At 37.4% G+C, this 17,720-nt stretch overlaps 2 long non-coding RNA genes across 3 annotated transcripts in view; one reads left to right on the forward strand and one right to left on the reverse strand.

Annotated features, from left to right (window-relative positions):
• Nucleotides 1–17,379, forward strand: part of LOC102013737 — a 91,782-nt gene extending 74,403 nt beyond the window's left edge. For both annotated transcript variants that reach the window (XR_001234306.1, XR_261193.2), the window contains exon 4: nt 16,758–17,379. This is a non-coding gene — a long non-coding RNA (uncharacterized LOC102013737). The remainder of the gene's footprint in view (nt 1–16,757) is intronic.
• Nucleotides 466–16,809, reverse strand: LOC102013522. The gene is made up of 3 exons (XR_261192.1): nt 16,726–16,809; nt 14,544–14,656; nt 466–576 (listed from the first exon to the last, which is right to left on the reverse strand). It is a non-coding gene; the product is annotated as an uncharacterized LOC102013522 (long non-coding RNA).
• Nucleotides 17,380–17,720: the final 341 nt, after the last annotated feature.

A 17,720-nucleotide genomic window follows, 5' to 3' on the forward strand; every position in this document is an offset into this window, starting at 1 on the left:
AGGTATGTCTTCTCATGATGGGTAACTTTGTCCACAACTGTGAGATCAGAGACTTGGCACAAATGTAATTAAATCACATCTGGATTCAAACTTATTCTTATATGCCCAGTATGGCAAAGAGATTAAACTTGGGAAGTAAAATTGAGAACAAAATTAGATTCACATAAAGAAGACTTTAGGAGTGAAAGAGAGATAGGGTTGGTGACACAGTGTAGGTAGAGAAGACGTGGGAATCTGTCACTAGACAAGCACTGCCTGGTCCAGAAGTATCCCTAGACCTGGCTGGATGAAGAAAATCTTCTGTATTGCTCAAGGCAGGAGCCATGGGCTACCTGTGGCTCCTGAGCCTTTGAAAAGTAGCTAATCTGGCTGGGAAAATGAATTTCAGATTTTATCTCATTAACTTCAAGTGCTCCTTTTAGATACTTTGCATATACATCCTCTTTGGCACTGTCATTTTACCTTCACAATCTGTTTCCACATGGAAGGTCAGAGTGTCTGAGGATGGCATTGCCAGGTTAGGTCACCACAGAGATGATTCATTGGCAGGAGAAGGTACATGGTCTTTCCTTTTACCTTGGATTAAAATAAGATATAAAATTAGCATTTTTTGACATAGAAACAAAAAACAGATACAGTACTCCTTAGTAAGTGATTAAGTAACTTGCTTTAATAATGATAATTTGCGATGTGTTTGATTCTTATTCTCTTCCCCTTATTTATTTGTTTGCATTTGTTTATTTAGCTTGTTGCTTTTTATTCTTGCTGTGGTGGTTTTCAGTCCTGGTAAATGTGAACAAAAAGCTGGTGCTCAGGACCTCTGCCACATCCCACACAAGGGTGATCAACACCTGTGACTGAACATCTGTACTGGTGCTCCTGTGCTGGAAGGATCCAGTGGATTGCTGGTTTTGTTTTTGTTCTGTTTTCTTCTGTTTTTTTTGGTCTTTTTTTGAGACAAGGTATCACTATGTATCCCAGGCTGGCCTCAAACTCGCAGTGATCCTCCTGCCTCAGCCTTCTGAGTGCTGGGATCACAGGCGTGCACCACCACACCCAGCTTGTTTTTGTTTTCCTGTTTGTTTTAGGATGTCTCCTGCCATCTGATACTTATCCCTCTGGGGTTCTGTATTTCTTTCCCTTCTTCTTAATTACTTTTCCCTTAGCTTTAAAGAGAATCTGAACTGTCCTTTAGCAAGTAATAAATGGAATGACATATCCACATTCCCAGCTGCTCTTCATAATTAAGGGAACTCCCCTTGGCTACAACAGTAATTTCTTAAAAAAACAACAGATACTTACTTTCTCTTTCTTTGATGAAGATATAAAAGGGCATGTTTATGTTTCTGTAGAATAATGATAATAATGACCTAAGAAGGCCTACAAATATTTCAGATTTTCCTTAACCCTCTACTGCCTTGACATCTTTGAAAGATTTTGTGCTGCTTGGTATATGAGGAGAGAAGTCCTGGTTTAAATTTATGCTCTGCTCGATATCTATATGTAACCTTCAGAAAGTTACCGAACGTTCCTCTTAGCTTCTGTTCTCTCAGAGGCTAAAGGGGAATGAAAATCTGCAAGGCTCAGGGTTGCTGTGGGAACCAGCTAATGTCCTATACTGAAAGCATTTCTTATACAGAGAGGCTGAAGTGAGTATAAATTTAAGAAAATGGAAACTGGTTTTAAATTTAGAGGGTGTCTGTGGACCTATTCTCCCTTAGGATGTACATCGGCCTCTACCCCATCCTAACTGTCCCCTCTGCTTTAACAAATAGTTCTTTTGTCAGGCATCACCTTGTGACCACCAGTCTGCATCAAATTATCTTGCTTTAAGCATACCTCTTACTAGGGTCTGAAAAGACCAACTCATTTATTAGTTTCTATGTGGCTTCACCGCCCCTCTCCTCATATCTGTGAGGATACAACTTTCTTAGGGATGAGTGTGCTCACTATATTATATTTGTATCTGCAGTGTCCGAAATATTGTCTTTATAGGTAAGTGTTCGATAAATACTTGTCGACTCTCCAACTCTGCCACACACTCTTACATTAGTTAGAAGCCAGCTGTTTTTTCCATGATGGATATTTACTGAATTTATGAACCTCTCCTCTTATCAATTAGAACAGCTTGGCTGCTATGGAAGCTATATTTCCTCCTGGGCACATTAAGAGTGGCTGTGGGAAATATAGTGCGACATCCTGAATCCCGATTAAATAATTTAGCAATGAGTTCCACAGCTCACCGCAAAGCTCTGTTAAATTATTCCCTAGATATCATCAGAATCTATAGTTCAAGACAGACCAAAATACATTTTGAATCCTGACAGAGAAATTTAGATTTTTGTTAGAGTCTGTATGTTACACTTTCCAAATACAGCTCTAAGATATGTTCTGTCTCTGCACACTTCATAAAATTCCTAACACATTTAATTTAATAATTAGATATTTTCATTGTGTGGGCCTTGCTCACAAGAGTTGAAATAGTGATTAATAAGCAAGGATTTCAGGGAGGTTTCTTCAGTCATTTGCTAGTGCCCTAGCAAGGAGACATTTTGATGAGGCAGGCACTAAGATTGTCCATGCTCTGGGGAACTTCAAGGATTTCTTGGTCCCCTACTGTGTAACTGTAGCAGTGTGAGAAAGTGTCTACAATCTGCTGCTTAAAATGTCAAGCTTACAAAGAGAAAGGTATTCAAAGGAACAAAGAGATTCAACAGAAGAATAATCTTAGAACTGGATTCCATTTAGGTCTGGACAACCAGTATCACAGCATTAACTGATAGCTTCAAAGAACTGCCTTGTGATGGTGATACTTAGTATTTTCAGAGGGCCTCCAAGCTGTGTGTGTTTCCACATCAAAAATTGCATACATCTCAGAGAACAATTCCCAGGGACAGACTCCAAGGATTTGCATGGAAAAAATCATAAACTTGCCTATCCATAAATTATCTGACAGTGTTAATTACACTGCTTCAGAAATTCATATTTTAAGGCCCGCTGATGAACCATCATGGTAAGTAAGAACCAGGGAGATTTTTCTTCTGCCACATGTTGACAGGACAAGGGCATCCTCTCAGCAGGCACATTTATTTTTGAATTACTTGCATTTAAGAAGGATTAAAATAGAGAAGCTATATTTTAAAGATATTTTAATGACATATTTATGACAGTTTTGAACTAAAATTGTCTGGTGGATGATGTCATCAGCAAATTAAAAAGATGTATGGTGAAGATAGTTCTAAATTTAAAGTTAAACTAATTGGTTGTGAATCTAAAACGTATGAACTATATATGATTAGAAAAGTTATATTTTCTCTAAAGCTCAGTTTCTGTTTTTATACATAGGATGGGGGTGAGGAGTGACACGTGATTTTTAACGCAGAGTTTCCTATTTTCTGTCTAATGAGAAATCAACACCATGATGTTGAGGGAAAAAAGCTACTGAAACACATGCTGTTGACACAGGGCGAAAGGCAAGGGACAGAACACTGGCTTTGTTGTGAGTATGTCTGCTGCAATCCTGTCTACCTGGCTTGCAGTTCTCACTCTCAGAATAATGGACATCAGAGCCTGGGAATTTTAACTACAGGAAAGCCAATCAATGTTCACATGTTTCCTGAAAAAAGAAGAGATAGGCCTGGAGACTGCCTTTATTAACTTAGCCTAGTCTGTTGTTGCAGGACAGGATTTAATTGATATTTAACTGACAGAGACCACTGAGATGCCTGAAAAATGGAAAGGGATTGATTTCAGCACAGCACCAGGAAGGGATTTATTTTTTAATCTAATCAGATAATTCCTCCTTTTTGCCATAAAAGTTGGTTTTGAAAGTCCAGGTAAAAACCAGTCTCCATAAGGTGTTCCCTGGGCAATGAATCAAACTTGACCCAGTAAAACGTAAGAGAAAGTTTATGTGTATTTTCTGGAGAAGACGTGTGCTCTACCTCAAAATAAAGCCATGAAGATGAAAGTTCTTTTTATATCCCTTTAGAATGATGTATTTGAAAGACCCAGGAACATTGAATTCATCATTTTTGAGCCCAAGGGTAAAGGACAAAAGTGCAGTTGGACCACAGGTTGTACTATGGCTTTGCCTCTGACTTTATTTTTTAATTTTCACAAGTTTGGCCATGATGTGTCTTGGTATGGGTTCTTTGGGTTTAGCTTGTGTATGGTTTCCTTAGCTTCTTGGATCTGTACACTGATGTCTTTTGCTAAATTTGGAAACTTTCTAATATTATTTTTTTGAGTACTTCTCTGTTCTCGTTAGATGACATGAGTTTTAGACCTATTTTCCTTCATGTATTCTCATAGCTTCCTGAGATCTTAATTTTTAAGGACCTTCTTTCCAGATTTAGTAATTTTTATCGCTCTGCCTGTAAGTTCACACATTCTTTCCTCTGCCCCCTCATTCTGCTGCTGAGTCTAGCCACTGAGATATTTTTGCTATTATAGTTTTCAGCTCTAAAATTCACATTTGACTCTCTTTTTCTTATATTTCATTGCATTTCTGAGGCTTTCTATTTTTCACTTCTTTTAAATGTGTGTGCAAATGTTCATTTTTAATGGCTGCTTTAAAATCTTTCTTGTAGATGGTTGGGTTCTAGTTCCCTAGTAGGTTTCCACTGATACTGGCCTCACTCGGCGCATAACAGGAGCTCATGATAAACCTACCTGCTGTCCTCTGGCATCACTGAGAGCCGGCCTCCTCGGTACTAGGTAACGGTGAAAGTCTTAACTCCTCACTCGGCCTCCCTGGATGAGTAGAGGAGCACCCTTGCAGCTGTGGGTGGAAGACTGTCTCCTCCCTTGAGCCAGTGGTGGGTGGGGTGCTTAACTGGATGTGTTCCCTGCTTGGTCTTTGCTGAAGTGGGGAGGAGCGGGGCTGCAGACTGTTCCTATAGTATTTGCCTATTGTAGAGGATATCTAAACGTTCTGTCTTGACAGGCTGTCCTTCTCTTGGTTTTTGGCTAGAGAGATTACCTTTCATTGGAGCTTTTGGGAGCTTTATCTATTGGTGTTTCCAGGTTATCAGTTGTGGTCTCTTCCAATTTGGGATACATGAGGCAAAAAGAAATTCATGGAACTCACATGTAAGGTGGTATCTTAGGTCTCCAGGCCCTAACTCATGTGCCTTTTTCTCTTTACATTTCAGAGTTTTCTTATGTTTGAGTTACAAGTGAAACATTAGGTATTAGTTGTATGTAGTGGATTTTAGTTGTATATAGTGGATAAAGAAAGAACATACAACTAAAATCGTATGTTTGATGAAAGTAGGAACCAAACATTACTTTTTCTCTGCAACATCCCACCACTTATCTTGATGGCATTTATTGAATAATCCATCTTTTCCTCTGAGACTGAAAGTGTCACATATATCACATACTACCTTAAATTAGGTTTATATTAGGGGATATTTCTGAATATTCTGTGCCTTGATACATTTATTTGCCTTCTAGTACTAAAATGTTTTATTATCTACTACCTAAAAATGTGGTTTGTTAGTACTATTTTTATCAAATATCCAGTAAGATTGTAAATTTAATAAATTTTCTTGTGTTATACTGTGTTCAGAATGTTAAACACATCAACATATTTTGGAACAATGGAGCTATTAAAATATTTAGTTTTCCTATATAAGAACACAATATTTCTTTTTGCTTTATTGATAACTTTTTATATCTTTAGAATTCTAATATTTCCTTCATAGAGCACTCACATGAGTCTTATTAAGTTTATTCTTTATTACATATGTTATCCTTTTTAATGCTGCTATATAAAAGAATTTTCTGGGGGCTGGGGATTTAGCTCAGTGGCACAGTGCCTGCCTGGCAAGTGCAAGGTCATGAGTTTGATTTCTGGCACCGGAAAAAAAACAAAAACAAAAACAATAACAAAAACAACAAAAAAGAATTTTCTATTATTGTTTTATAACTCATATGCATTTATGAAAAATACATTGATTTTATTATTAATTTGATATCAACTGAGTCCTCATTTCTTCTAACATTGTTTTAGTCTCATGATATTCAATTATATTATTGGCAAACAATGAAATTTTGCTTTCTTCTGCATTTGATTTTCTTCTTTAATTTTCTTTTGTTCACTTTTTAAAAATTTATTTTAAAAATAAAAGAAGGAAAACATATTAACAAACAGACATTTATTTACAAAATAGCATAGGAACAATACAAGCAATACAGAGTTACAGACAAAGTGGTAGGAAATTAACCATGGTTGTTGTATTATGTATTGATATCTTCAAAGTGGTTTCTCAGGAAAACAAATAGAGACATGCAAGGTAGATCAATAAGTAATCATTGCCTATTCCTTTCAGTAAAGTGACAGAAGTCAGCAGTACAACTATGTTCGCTATCCTGGATACATTTGATTTTGAGTAACTGTAATCATGAAACCCAAAATAGGGGGAGCTCTTGTGTATCCTGCCCCTTCTTACCCACTTGCTCTTATTCTGGTGATGGAAAGTTTTCTCTTCTGTAGTTAAATATCAGCTTTTGCTATGTATTGTCACTCTTCGTATACACTTTTCTAGAACTGTTAGTCTTTCCATTCTCCAGTAGTTCTTGGATTTTTCTTTCAGCAAACTTGCAGTCTCAAAATCTTGCATTTTTAAGAAACAAACCCAGAAGAAGAAATACAAACAGACTTTTGTATATGCCATGTGTCACGCAGCAAAGGGGGACTAAGGACTTGTTATAGTAGTCCTGACCCTAGATGAAGACAGCTGACCTAGAATGGTGTCACCAAGGATTGAGAAAAGTTACTGATTTCCAGACATTTTAAACTTTTAGACTTGTTTTAATCACTTCTTTGTCACTAGGACAAAATACCTGACATACACAATGTAAAGGAGGGAAGCTTTGTTTAGGCTTGTGTTTCAGTCCATTCTTGGCTGGCTCCAAGGTAGAAACAAGATGGCAGAGGGATAAGGCAGAGGGAAATGTGCTCCACCCTCGGCAGCCAGGAAGCAGAGAGAGAGGGAGGAGCCAGGGACAAGAATCCACCCTTCCAGCTTTCACTAAGGCAAGCCCTCTCCAACCAGTCCTGCCTGCGAACAGTTCATTCAGCTACTGAACTCATGAATGGGTGACTTGAGACTTCAGGGGCCATTTTAGATCTAAATCCGTAAATCCAATTAGTTCACTCTCTTACTCTTTCTTTAATTTATTCCCATTGCTCCTCCATCTGGCTGCATTGTTTTTCTCTTCACACTCAAGTTTATGAGATACATTTTATCACCATCTGTTTATCATTTTCTGTCACTCCGAGCCTCTTGTTTATGCTTTGACCCATGTGCCTGTCCCATTACTTGGTTGAGCTTTTTTGTGACTGCTTTTGCATTGTTATTAAGCCAATGGACCTTTTGCAATTTCTTCTCTCTACACTTGGTTCTATTGTTTACTCAAATGTGTGGAGCTTCTCTATCTCACGTCTAGCTCCTCCTTGTTTCTCTCTGTCCATGTCTTCATCTGTCTCTCCTTCTCCACCTCCCCTTCCTCTTCTCCTCTTCCTCTTTCTCCTTCTTCCTCCTTTGCTGGCTGTTCCTTCTCAGTCACTTGAGGACATGTCTTCCTGCACACTCGTCAAATGACAGAGGTCGTCAGGGATGTGCTCGAGTCCTTCTTACCACACTGACACCTTCTTGGGAGAGCTTGTCGTTTACGACTTATTTTCTTATGCTGACACTTACAGATCTGTATTTCCAGCTCCCATCTTCCTCCACAATGTACTATCTAAGAGCACCTCTCCCTGTCACTAACCTGTAACAAATCTTGTACAAACAGAACTCACCTGCACCCCACAGCACCTCCTTCCTGATTCCCTTCCTCATCGGGAGGAATCACACTGAGAGAACCATGACATAGGTGACCACTGTGCATTTCATCCTTTCTGCAACCCTGAAATTTAGTCTCATATCAAGTCTTATTCCCTCAATGGGTCACTGTTGCCATCTCCTTTATTCTACCATCACTGCCCCATATTCATTCTTATTTCCATGGTTTTCTCTTTAATTACTGCAAATGTCCAAACCATTTTCTGTAGTACATCAGAATGACCTTTCTAGTGTGTGTTTCTGCCTGGGGCCAGGGCCTAGGTGCCCAGAAGAACGAAAAGCCCTGGGAGTTCTCCAAGATCCGAGCACCCAGAGCATGTCTGCTTGTGCTTCCTCCCCAGCCCCGAGCATGGACCAACCATTTCCTGTCCTGAATAATTCCTGTTTAGCATGAAGACTTCCATCATGGATCGTGACTTTGAAATCTTTTTTTTTTTTTTTTTTTTTTTTTTCTAGTACCAGGAATTGAACTCATGACCTTGAGCTTGCCAGGCAGGCACTGTGCTGCTGAGCTACATCCCCAGCCCCCTTGACTTTGAAATCTTTATACTTCCTTTCTCTCAGCAAGTCACCCTAGAGTATTTTAAGGGGCTGCTTGTGTGTATTCTTTTTAGCTCTCTAAAAATGTCTGTTTCTCTCACTGTTCTTACTAAACTGCTATGCAATTGCCTGTTTATTCATCATTTTTTCTTTACTTACAAAGACTTTTAGGTGCAATGAGAAAAATGACTATTTCTTGCTTTTTCTTTGTATTTCTGAACCAGCACAATGAATTTTGATGAATTGCTGTAATTCATCAGAGACTTTGTGGTAGAACTAGATTATGTTGTCTAATCTAATCCAATTCAATCTAATCTAGGCTAATCAAATTAAGTCATAAAATGTTTTAATCTAATCTAATTGTTTTAATCTGAATTCTCTTTTAATCACTCTTTATAGGCAACCATTATTTACTTAATGTGTCTCCGTCTTACGGTTTGTCATTCATCTAAATATATTATACTATATCAATCCATATTCTTTATTTTAAGTGTAGAGATGTTATTTCACTAAATCACTGTCTTATTTTTATTCGCCTGTTCTTTTATTGCAGGCTACTTTAGTTGAAAGCTTTTATTTTTATTTACACAGACCAATTTTGCAATTCTTATGCGACATTTCTCCCTGTTCAGTATTGACTCAATGCTTACTGGGAAGCAGATTCTTGCACAAGGAGGAGCCGGTATGATCCTGTGTGGACAGCCAGGAGGATGTCATGTCAAACATGCTCTTCTCTTTCATGATTTCAATTTTCCTTTTGAGAATTGGTTATGCGAGTCATGCCCCAAACAAGGAACCAATACTGACCCGTCACCTTAGCACCGCTGAAGGAGAGCCTGGTCACTAAAGTTGGACTCAGATATGCAGTTTTTGTGAAAATTTGTTCCAGATTTCATCTCAGAAGAAGCTGGCTCTTGGAATCTAAATTTCTGACCTGAGAAAATACCTGTGATGAACTGTCCCATACTTTTGCTTTGAATTTTCTTCCATTAAAATAGTTGGTGGATGGACGATGGCTGAGGTGAGGGAGAGGTGTTTTGACCCCGTGAAGAGGGAGGTATAAAACCAGTGACTCTGGAAGACCATTCCATGCATTTTAAGTATAGGAAATGCTCAAGACAATCTTAGAAATATTTTACTTTATGTATTTTCTATCGTTCAATTTAAAGTTATTCATCTCACCAGTATTTTTAACACTTTTGAAAAAAGCACTCTGGAAGTGCATTGTTCTAGGTGTAGTCTGGTTAGCACCCAGAAATAGGCATATGGTTTTCCAAATTCTGGCCCACATGTCATGTAGCTAAAGCCTGTATATTTGTTTCTTCTTAGGACCCTCCATATTATTAAAAGAAGTGAAATTCAGCCACTGTTTAGGGTACTGTTGGCTCTGTTCTAAAATCCTTAGATTTTAAAATTTGGCTCAGAGGCTCAGATCAGGTGATCAGGGGTAGAAGTTTCAGGCCTGTAGGAAGGGAGTGCAGGGAGAGAATGGAGAGTGGAGAAATGGAGCTACTTTGAGCGAGTCAAGACTTCACCTCTCAGACTCACTCATGAGCTTCATCTACTCAGCTCCAGCATGCGGTCAGCCTCAATGGACACAGCTTGACCTCAGATTGGTCCTGGTAGTCTTTGTTGGAGAAATTCTCATCTCTCTGTAGCAACAACATGCCAAGTTTATCACTTCTTCATTCATTCTGGTATTATTAAGTTTCTAATATGTATTCAAACTTTCAGGAAACCTAAAGAAGCAGTTAGCATGCTCATTTATTATTGGACTACATATCATAAAATGCCAGGTGGAATATAATTGAATGCCAAGATGTAATCTTTTGGAGAGTAAGCTAAATTTGAGTGTCATATCAAATGCTTCTCCGCCATCCTTTGCCAGTATGTTCCTTTCCTTCCTGGTTTCTTAGAATATTACAATCACCATATTCCTTAATGTTAGGAATGGCTAAACTTCTTTTCTTGGTAGCAAATGTGAACATAGCTTCATCTTTAGGAAAAAATTGTGCAAGAGTCATGTAGACTTTCATGGTCTAACACTTGCCTTGAGAAATTCTGAAAGTTTCATTTTGAGAGGTCAGCATCAAGAGATAGAGGAATCTATAGCATCCTGTATCCTTGAATGATTACAATGGCACTGCCCCAGTGTGGTTGCTGCATGACAATGTGCTTGTAGGAAATTCATAGGATGTGCTCATCATATACGTTAGGGAGCAGCCATGCATGAGTATCCCTGAAGGAAATGACATTCACCAGACCTTGGATTGTGAGCATAGTTCATTCCAGAAACATGCTTGTAATCCACAACACTTGTATATAAAAGCAGATTTCTCCATAAAAAATAATGAAAACTCAAATGATTCATTTCAGAACCCAAAAATATACATACGAAATGATTATAATGCTGTAATAGAATATAAAATAATAAAGAAAATACAAAATATAAGGAAAAATACAGAAATTAATTTGCACTTTGAAAACTTTTGTAGCTGGTGAGAAGGAGATGAGAGAGGAAGGGTTATTGTGTAGGACAACTTTCACTGTCAGTAACAGAGCTATTGCTACCTATTGGCTCAAAGGAATCTTTTTCTTTCTGTGCAGTTTTAACAAGGAATCTATCCAGTGACACTTGGTTTTGCCCTCTTTGAGGATTTCATGGAAATGTAACATTGCATTGTTGTTAAAAAGATATATCACTTGCACTGCCACAGCCTTTTTTATTTGGAAGGTGCTTTTCTGCAAAATTTTGCACTGTTTCCCACATTTTACACATCTCTGTAATCTCGTTTGAAGTGAGAGAGTCCCCTGCCTTTTTCTCCTCTTTCTCTGAAGACAAAATCTCCTCCATAACCTCTTGCTGTTGGTAAATGATCACCCATAATCCCACAGTGAGAAAGCAATGGAAAGAGAGCCAGAGAGAGCCAGCCAGGGAGAGAAAGGGAAAGAGAGAGGAGAACTACTGGCCAGTCATGGTCATGTGACTTTCAGAGTTATGTACCTCTGTGTGGTAAAACATTGCTTGTTTTTCAATTTAAAATTTTTTAGAAATGTTTGCTCATCTTGCAGAACACTCACAGAACAAGTTACTCATAATCCAAGGTTTCACTGGAATTGTTTTGGTGGACAGTACTGGAGTCTTGACCCTGATATTGGTGGTGTCAGTGTTTCTATTTTGTTAGACGAGCATTCCAAAATTTTCTCAGTAACTTTCTATATGTCTTCTCTGTGAAGAATTAGTAGAAGTTTGAAAGAATTGTAATGTTTACCGTGAAAATATAAATGCTCAATGTTAATGATCTTCTTGCTTATGTAGATTATCCATAAGAGGGAAAGATGTCGATCGAGTCAATTTTGTTTTACTTTTCTTAGATCAAATGTCCTTTACAAGTTATTTTGAGAATCAAATCGATCTTTTTCTTCTTTCATATGTATTGTCCTGTTTTTATAAGGTACATCGATTAAAGCTTTGTCTGAAATGTATACTTTTATACATTTTGATGAGGCAGGATACATCTCACAGTAAAGAAATCACAGAATTGGGAGAGGGAAGAGAACCTTGACAGTGAACATTTTATTCCTTTTTTGTGCAGGGAGAGAGAAGTTAAAAAAACTTAGCCAAAGTCTGAAGGAGTTGCAGAAATACTGCTGTTTTTGGATTGTAGAAATATTTAAGTGATGAAATTTTTTGTCCATTAAAACAGAAGTCCTTACAATCATGTTAGGAGAAATCTTTTAGCATGTTAAGGTGATGCCACTCATTTAAAATTTTAAATAGTAATGATAAGAAGCACTTTAACTGCCACTTGGAGATTTAGTACCTTCAGTATAGAAAGTGAGGAGAGCCTCTGAGGCCTTATTAGTGTTTTCTTGACCAAAACCACAACTTTTATCAGATAGATAAATGCTTTTTAAATGACCAGCATGGGCTGTGCCACCAAAAGTGGCTGCATATATCATCTTCCTTTGGATTTTCTAGCATGTTAGCAAATAATAGCTGTAAGCCAATACTCAACATATCACTAATTTCAGATATGGTTATTGTTTGGGTCTGCCTAGAACTATCCCAGGCAGAAGTGTGATCCAAAGAAAAATGACTAAGTGAAAAAGGCAGAATTGGTCAGCAAGTCATATCAGGCAGGTAGCAAGGGCTCAATAATAATTTGTTAAAATGTACTAGAGTTTACCTTAGAACTTGTTATATGGGAAATGGTGTATGGGACAGGGCAAAGCAATGGCTTATTGAATATACACTTTGCAAATTCACATAATATGAAAGGAAAAATGTACTTCAAGAACATGCAGAAACTTAAGGGAAATGGAGTGTTGTACCTGGAAGAGAATGCACAATGGAATAGAAGCAAGAGTGACAGCTGAAGACATTTATTGTTATATTGTATAAATTAGCTTAATTCTGCAATTAGTAGTTGAGTGGGCGAGCTTTCCTTTTTGTTTGAATTTGATAGACAGGTTTGCTCTTGAGTATAGCCGAGTAAGCATTATTTCCAAATATGTATTAAAAGAAAGGAAAACTTTTCCTTCCCTTTTCATTGGTGTCAGGAAAATCTATTTTGAGAATCACAAGAACTGGATTGTTTGAGCAATATGAAGGTTGTGTAAAGAGCACACTGATAAACTAATCAACAGCTATTCTCTTTTCTTCTGAATTTGCATGAAAATCAAATTTTCTCATCAGTGTACCATGTGAATTGAAAGAAAATCTGACTAGGAAGGGCAGTTCTGCTTAATTTTATAAGATATTACTTAGAGCATATGTACCTTCTACCCACTGAGATATTCTCAGATTTCTCTAGCATCCTTGACATACATTGTCAAGACACTGATATTTGATTATTTGGTGAAAAAGCATTTCTTCAGATAATGTGGATACACTGAAGAAAATAAAGCATAAAGGTTTCTAAACTATGTATCTGCATATTATATTTTGTTTTACAGAAAACACAGAATTTTCTATTAGACCAGTTCCATGCATGAAGACACACCATGTAAATGTCACTGCACAAATTCACCAAGGACATGTTGAGGTGGTACATAGCGGTTGCCAGGTCTGCATTAGGCAGAGTGACAGGTTTTGGAGAAATGACATTGACTCTGGCATGGCCTTAGAGCCTAGTGTTGCAGGCTCCTTCTTGATCAGTTTTTCTCTGCTCAGAAATATGATGAACACTGCTCTAGGAAACATTGCCCCCAAAATTTTTAAGTTGGAGAATTTCAGTGGTACTGAAAGTTATTTCAGTTATGTTTCAGAAAATAGTTTCATGCTGCCCCATGTTGTATCTTTATAGTCTTCATTCTAAATAAGCAAAACATTTAATATAGCTCAAGTGAATAGCTACATTTTGTAAAATCTTTTAGTAAATCTTTTAATAAATACAAATAACTACATATGAAGTCATAATAATTCTAGAAACTGTAGGGCAAAGTTAGTAGTATGGAAGCTTTCAGTTTATTAGGTCTAATAAAATATAATTGTTCTAGTTCTTAAATAATCAGATGGCAAAAGAAATTATAATAAGAAATACATATATAATACAGTTAAAATACTTAAAAAATAGATATTCATCATTTTATGCTGTGTCAGGCTTTGGATGATTTTAGATTATTCCTTTATTACATAAATATTTTGTATAAATAGCTATATCAACATATATATGTTCATACACATATATTTATATTCCTATATATGTATGCATGTATAGCAGGTAAAAGCTAAATGCTAATTTTATGTATCTCAATAATTAGATGCATTTATGCATGCTTATATAACATTGATTATATAATTTATGCATTAAATTTAATTACATATGTGCATTTATGTATACATATATAATTAGTTGTGTTTGTACTTATATGTGAGTGTGCCTGTATAAAGTTATTATATAGTTATATATAATTATTACATTTGAAAATTAGAGATATGTATGTCTTACCTTTCCATGTTGCGAAAAACCTATCATGGCTTTGTGTGAACTGCTGATGTTTGGTGGCTGTTATGGTCTATTAATAAGATCACATCACCAAGCTGCTAACAGGGACTACGTTTGTGACAAAAAAAATTCTCTTGTGCAGAATATGGCTTTTCTTATTTGAATACATTTAAACAGGGCTCAGCTGACAACTTACCTTATGCATGAAATCTTACACTGCACACTTTGTCTTTTGTGGTGGCTGTTGGTGTTACGCCATTTAAAAATATTAAGAACATAAAATTATGTCTCCATAGCTTCAATAAGGTCCTGCAGAGAAAAAGAATTGGGCAATTCATCCCGAATATAAAGTGATGCAGCAGTTCAGTAGTACACGCGGAGCCAGGGTACCTGGAGCCTAGGACGGGCTTAGCCCCTCAAAGCTGTATGACTGGGGCTAGGGAAAAAGCTCAGGGCACAGCGTCTGCACGACAAGCGCAAGGTCCTGAGTTTGGTTCCTGGTATTCCCTCAAAATATGTATGACTGTTTATGCCAATTCACTCAGAGACACCAGAATACTAATTTGCCAGCACACAAATAACTGAATTTTTCCCCTCCTGCTAACTATTGTACAACCAACTAAGTATATCCCTAATGTGCTATATAGATTCCCAACATCTATTAAGAGAGACTTCAAAGAGAAAAATTGCTTTCTTAGCAATAGAGAGATATTCTACAGCTTTTCCACTGGAGGTGCAAAGGTAATGGAGTGTGAAAATGAGTGGTATCTCAGCACAATTCAGGCTAGTGGCAGCACTGCTTTTTTTTTTTTTTTTTTGGTACCACGAATCGAACGCGGGACCTTGCGCTTGCCAGGCGGGTGTTTGTGCCACTGAACTATGTCCCCAGTTTAACACTGAGTTTTTCAAGACTGCACATTCACAGCAGTTTTCAAAAGTGCTGATTTCACTTGAAAATATTTTTGATGAAGTATTGAAAATTATTGATTTTTTTTAAAATTAAATCTCTGCCCTTCAGCATCTTTTAAAATATCCCAGCCATGATATGATGTCTGATAGTTTCTCAAGGAGGAACAGTTGGGTCTTGTTGAAATGTGAGCCGAAATACATCTTCCTCTGTTCTACCTAAAAAAAATGACTGGCAGATACACTACAGATTCAGATTTAGATACGTGGTAAGAGTTTCCTCAGCAATGAATAATGTGAGCTTGTCAATTTAAAGAAACCAAAGGCTAGGGTTTTAGTCAATGATAAAGTCAGAGGCTTCAAATAACAATAATTGTGTTCACCTGTGAGTTTTCCACTTTCACCATGTATAATTTACTGATGAGATGGGGATGATATTAACCAAGGTGACATTTTGATAGTATGTATTAATTTAAAATACAGAAGATCTGTGTAATCTTTAGAAACTGCTATTAATTGAGTTTTACTGTAGTACCAAAGAAGTATCAATGACCAGAATCAGCTTGGGAAATAGTCCATTATTTTACACATATACATACATGAGGTTAGATTTTTTTCTAAACACTGTATATACATTTTTATATACTTTACCAATCTCATGAGGAGAGATTGAATACATAATCATATGTAAGACTCCAGCTGTATTCTTTTAAAGCAGACAATGAAGTAACTTGCAAAAATATTCTTGTAATGTTTTTGGAACAATGGGACAGGTAATTCATGGAAGTATATTTTAATCATACACTAATTTAATTCATTTATACTATAGTTTATCTTAGTTCATTAAAAAGAAAGTTTTGTATTCTTACCTGTTTTTTCTTTGTAAGAATCTTTTTGTCTATACCTTATACTCTACTTTGAAAATGATACATAGTGTAGTGGCTATTGTTTTTTTTATTATTTTGTTATGAAATTTTGTTTTAGTTTTTCACAAAAATATTTTTGAAATACTTGCAGTAATACTTTTCACATTTTTGTTTTCAAAAATTTATTATAAAATGCTTTCTTGTATTAACATATAATGGTATGATTATTGTTTACAAGATTTTATAAAATAAGCCAGTTACAGTAACAGATGTCTGAAATCTCAGCTACTGAGATAGCTGAGGCAGGAGGATCTCCTGTTCCAGGCAACCTGGGAAATTTAGTGAGACCCTGTCTCGTAATAATATAAAGGGCTAGAAGTATAGATCAGTAGTGTAGAGCACTTGCTCAGTAAACACTAGACACTGGGTTCAGTCCTCACTACTGCAAAAAAGATAAAAGAAAGTTTTCATTAAAAATTGCAAATATCTATGGTCTTGGTATTAAAGAAAAGCACTTTGACATCTTGAGAAATTTTTAAGTGTCTAAAAGTGTTCCAGGGTCTACAAGTTTGAGAACCACTGATATAGCCTATTCTGGCAGTTTACCTTCTCTCGAATCTTCCACCTTGTCTGTTTAGAGTCACCGCGTCCCATGCTGATCACAGTTGCCAGGGCCTGCAAGGATTACCCTGAATCCAGGACAAGGATTCCGCACCTGCTGGACCCCAAAGGACAAGGTGTGGTTCTGATTGGATGACGATTGGATGACGTTCTCCTCTATGCCTAGTAAGGGAAGGCCACGCCCTTCATTCTTCCCCTGAGACCTGGCTTAGGAAACGCTGCCCCTCAGGCTGACCTCCCTGAAAGTCTTTCGGGCTGGTATGCAGAGGGCTATTCTCTTGCCAGCCAAACTGGATATGTTCTAGAGTTTATACCGTTTCCGTCTCTGGAGGAGTCCCAAACAAAACCCAAGCCAACCAAATATAACGCAGCGAAGTGTCCCGCCAACCAAAAGGATGCTGGCTCCTCCCCGGGTTGGAAGACAGAACAGCCTTGTCTGAAAGGTTTTCACCTTCAACCTGGACACCTAGGCATTATCATCCTTTCACCGAATGAATGTTAACGGACGAAGAGAAAACACTGCTTTTAAGCCTGGACTGTAAAATATACAGCTCTTTCCTTGCCCCCGGATGAACTCACGTTCGCCTTAGAGTTTTGTTCAGTTGCATTTAGACAATAAAGAGCTGAAATAAAACTCGAGCGAACAGTCTCACTCCAATTATTAAAATATCCAGACAAGACAATGATAATCAAATCTAAGATTAGAAATTAGTGCTTCTTTCTACTTGGCTCTGGCTTGAAAGTGCTAATAGAAAAGCCCCCTCCCCTTTTCTCCCTCTTTGTCTGTCTGCGTGTCTTTCCTTTCTCCCTTCTTCACTCCCTCTGTTCAGAACCTCATTCTCTCTGCTACTAGCTCAGGCCCCCAAGGCCAGGCTCTCCCTTGCCCTTATCCTGCTGACTTGCCTGTGAAAGTCAGTCTGATCTGTAGGTGGCAGAACTGTGTGTAGCTTGCTGAGATATGGAAGCGCCTCTGAGCTCAG

The sequence above is a fragment of the Chinchilla lanigera genome, unplaced genomic scaffold (assembly GCF_000276665.1).
Source record: "Chinchilla lanigera isolate Chin_1 unplaced genomic scaffold, ChiLan1.0 scaffold00025, whole genome shotgun sequence".
In the NCBI taxonomy this organism is placed as follows: Eukaryota; Metazoa; Chordata; class Mammalia; order Rodentia; family Chinchillidae; genus Chinchilla; species Chinchilla lanigera.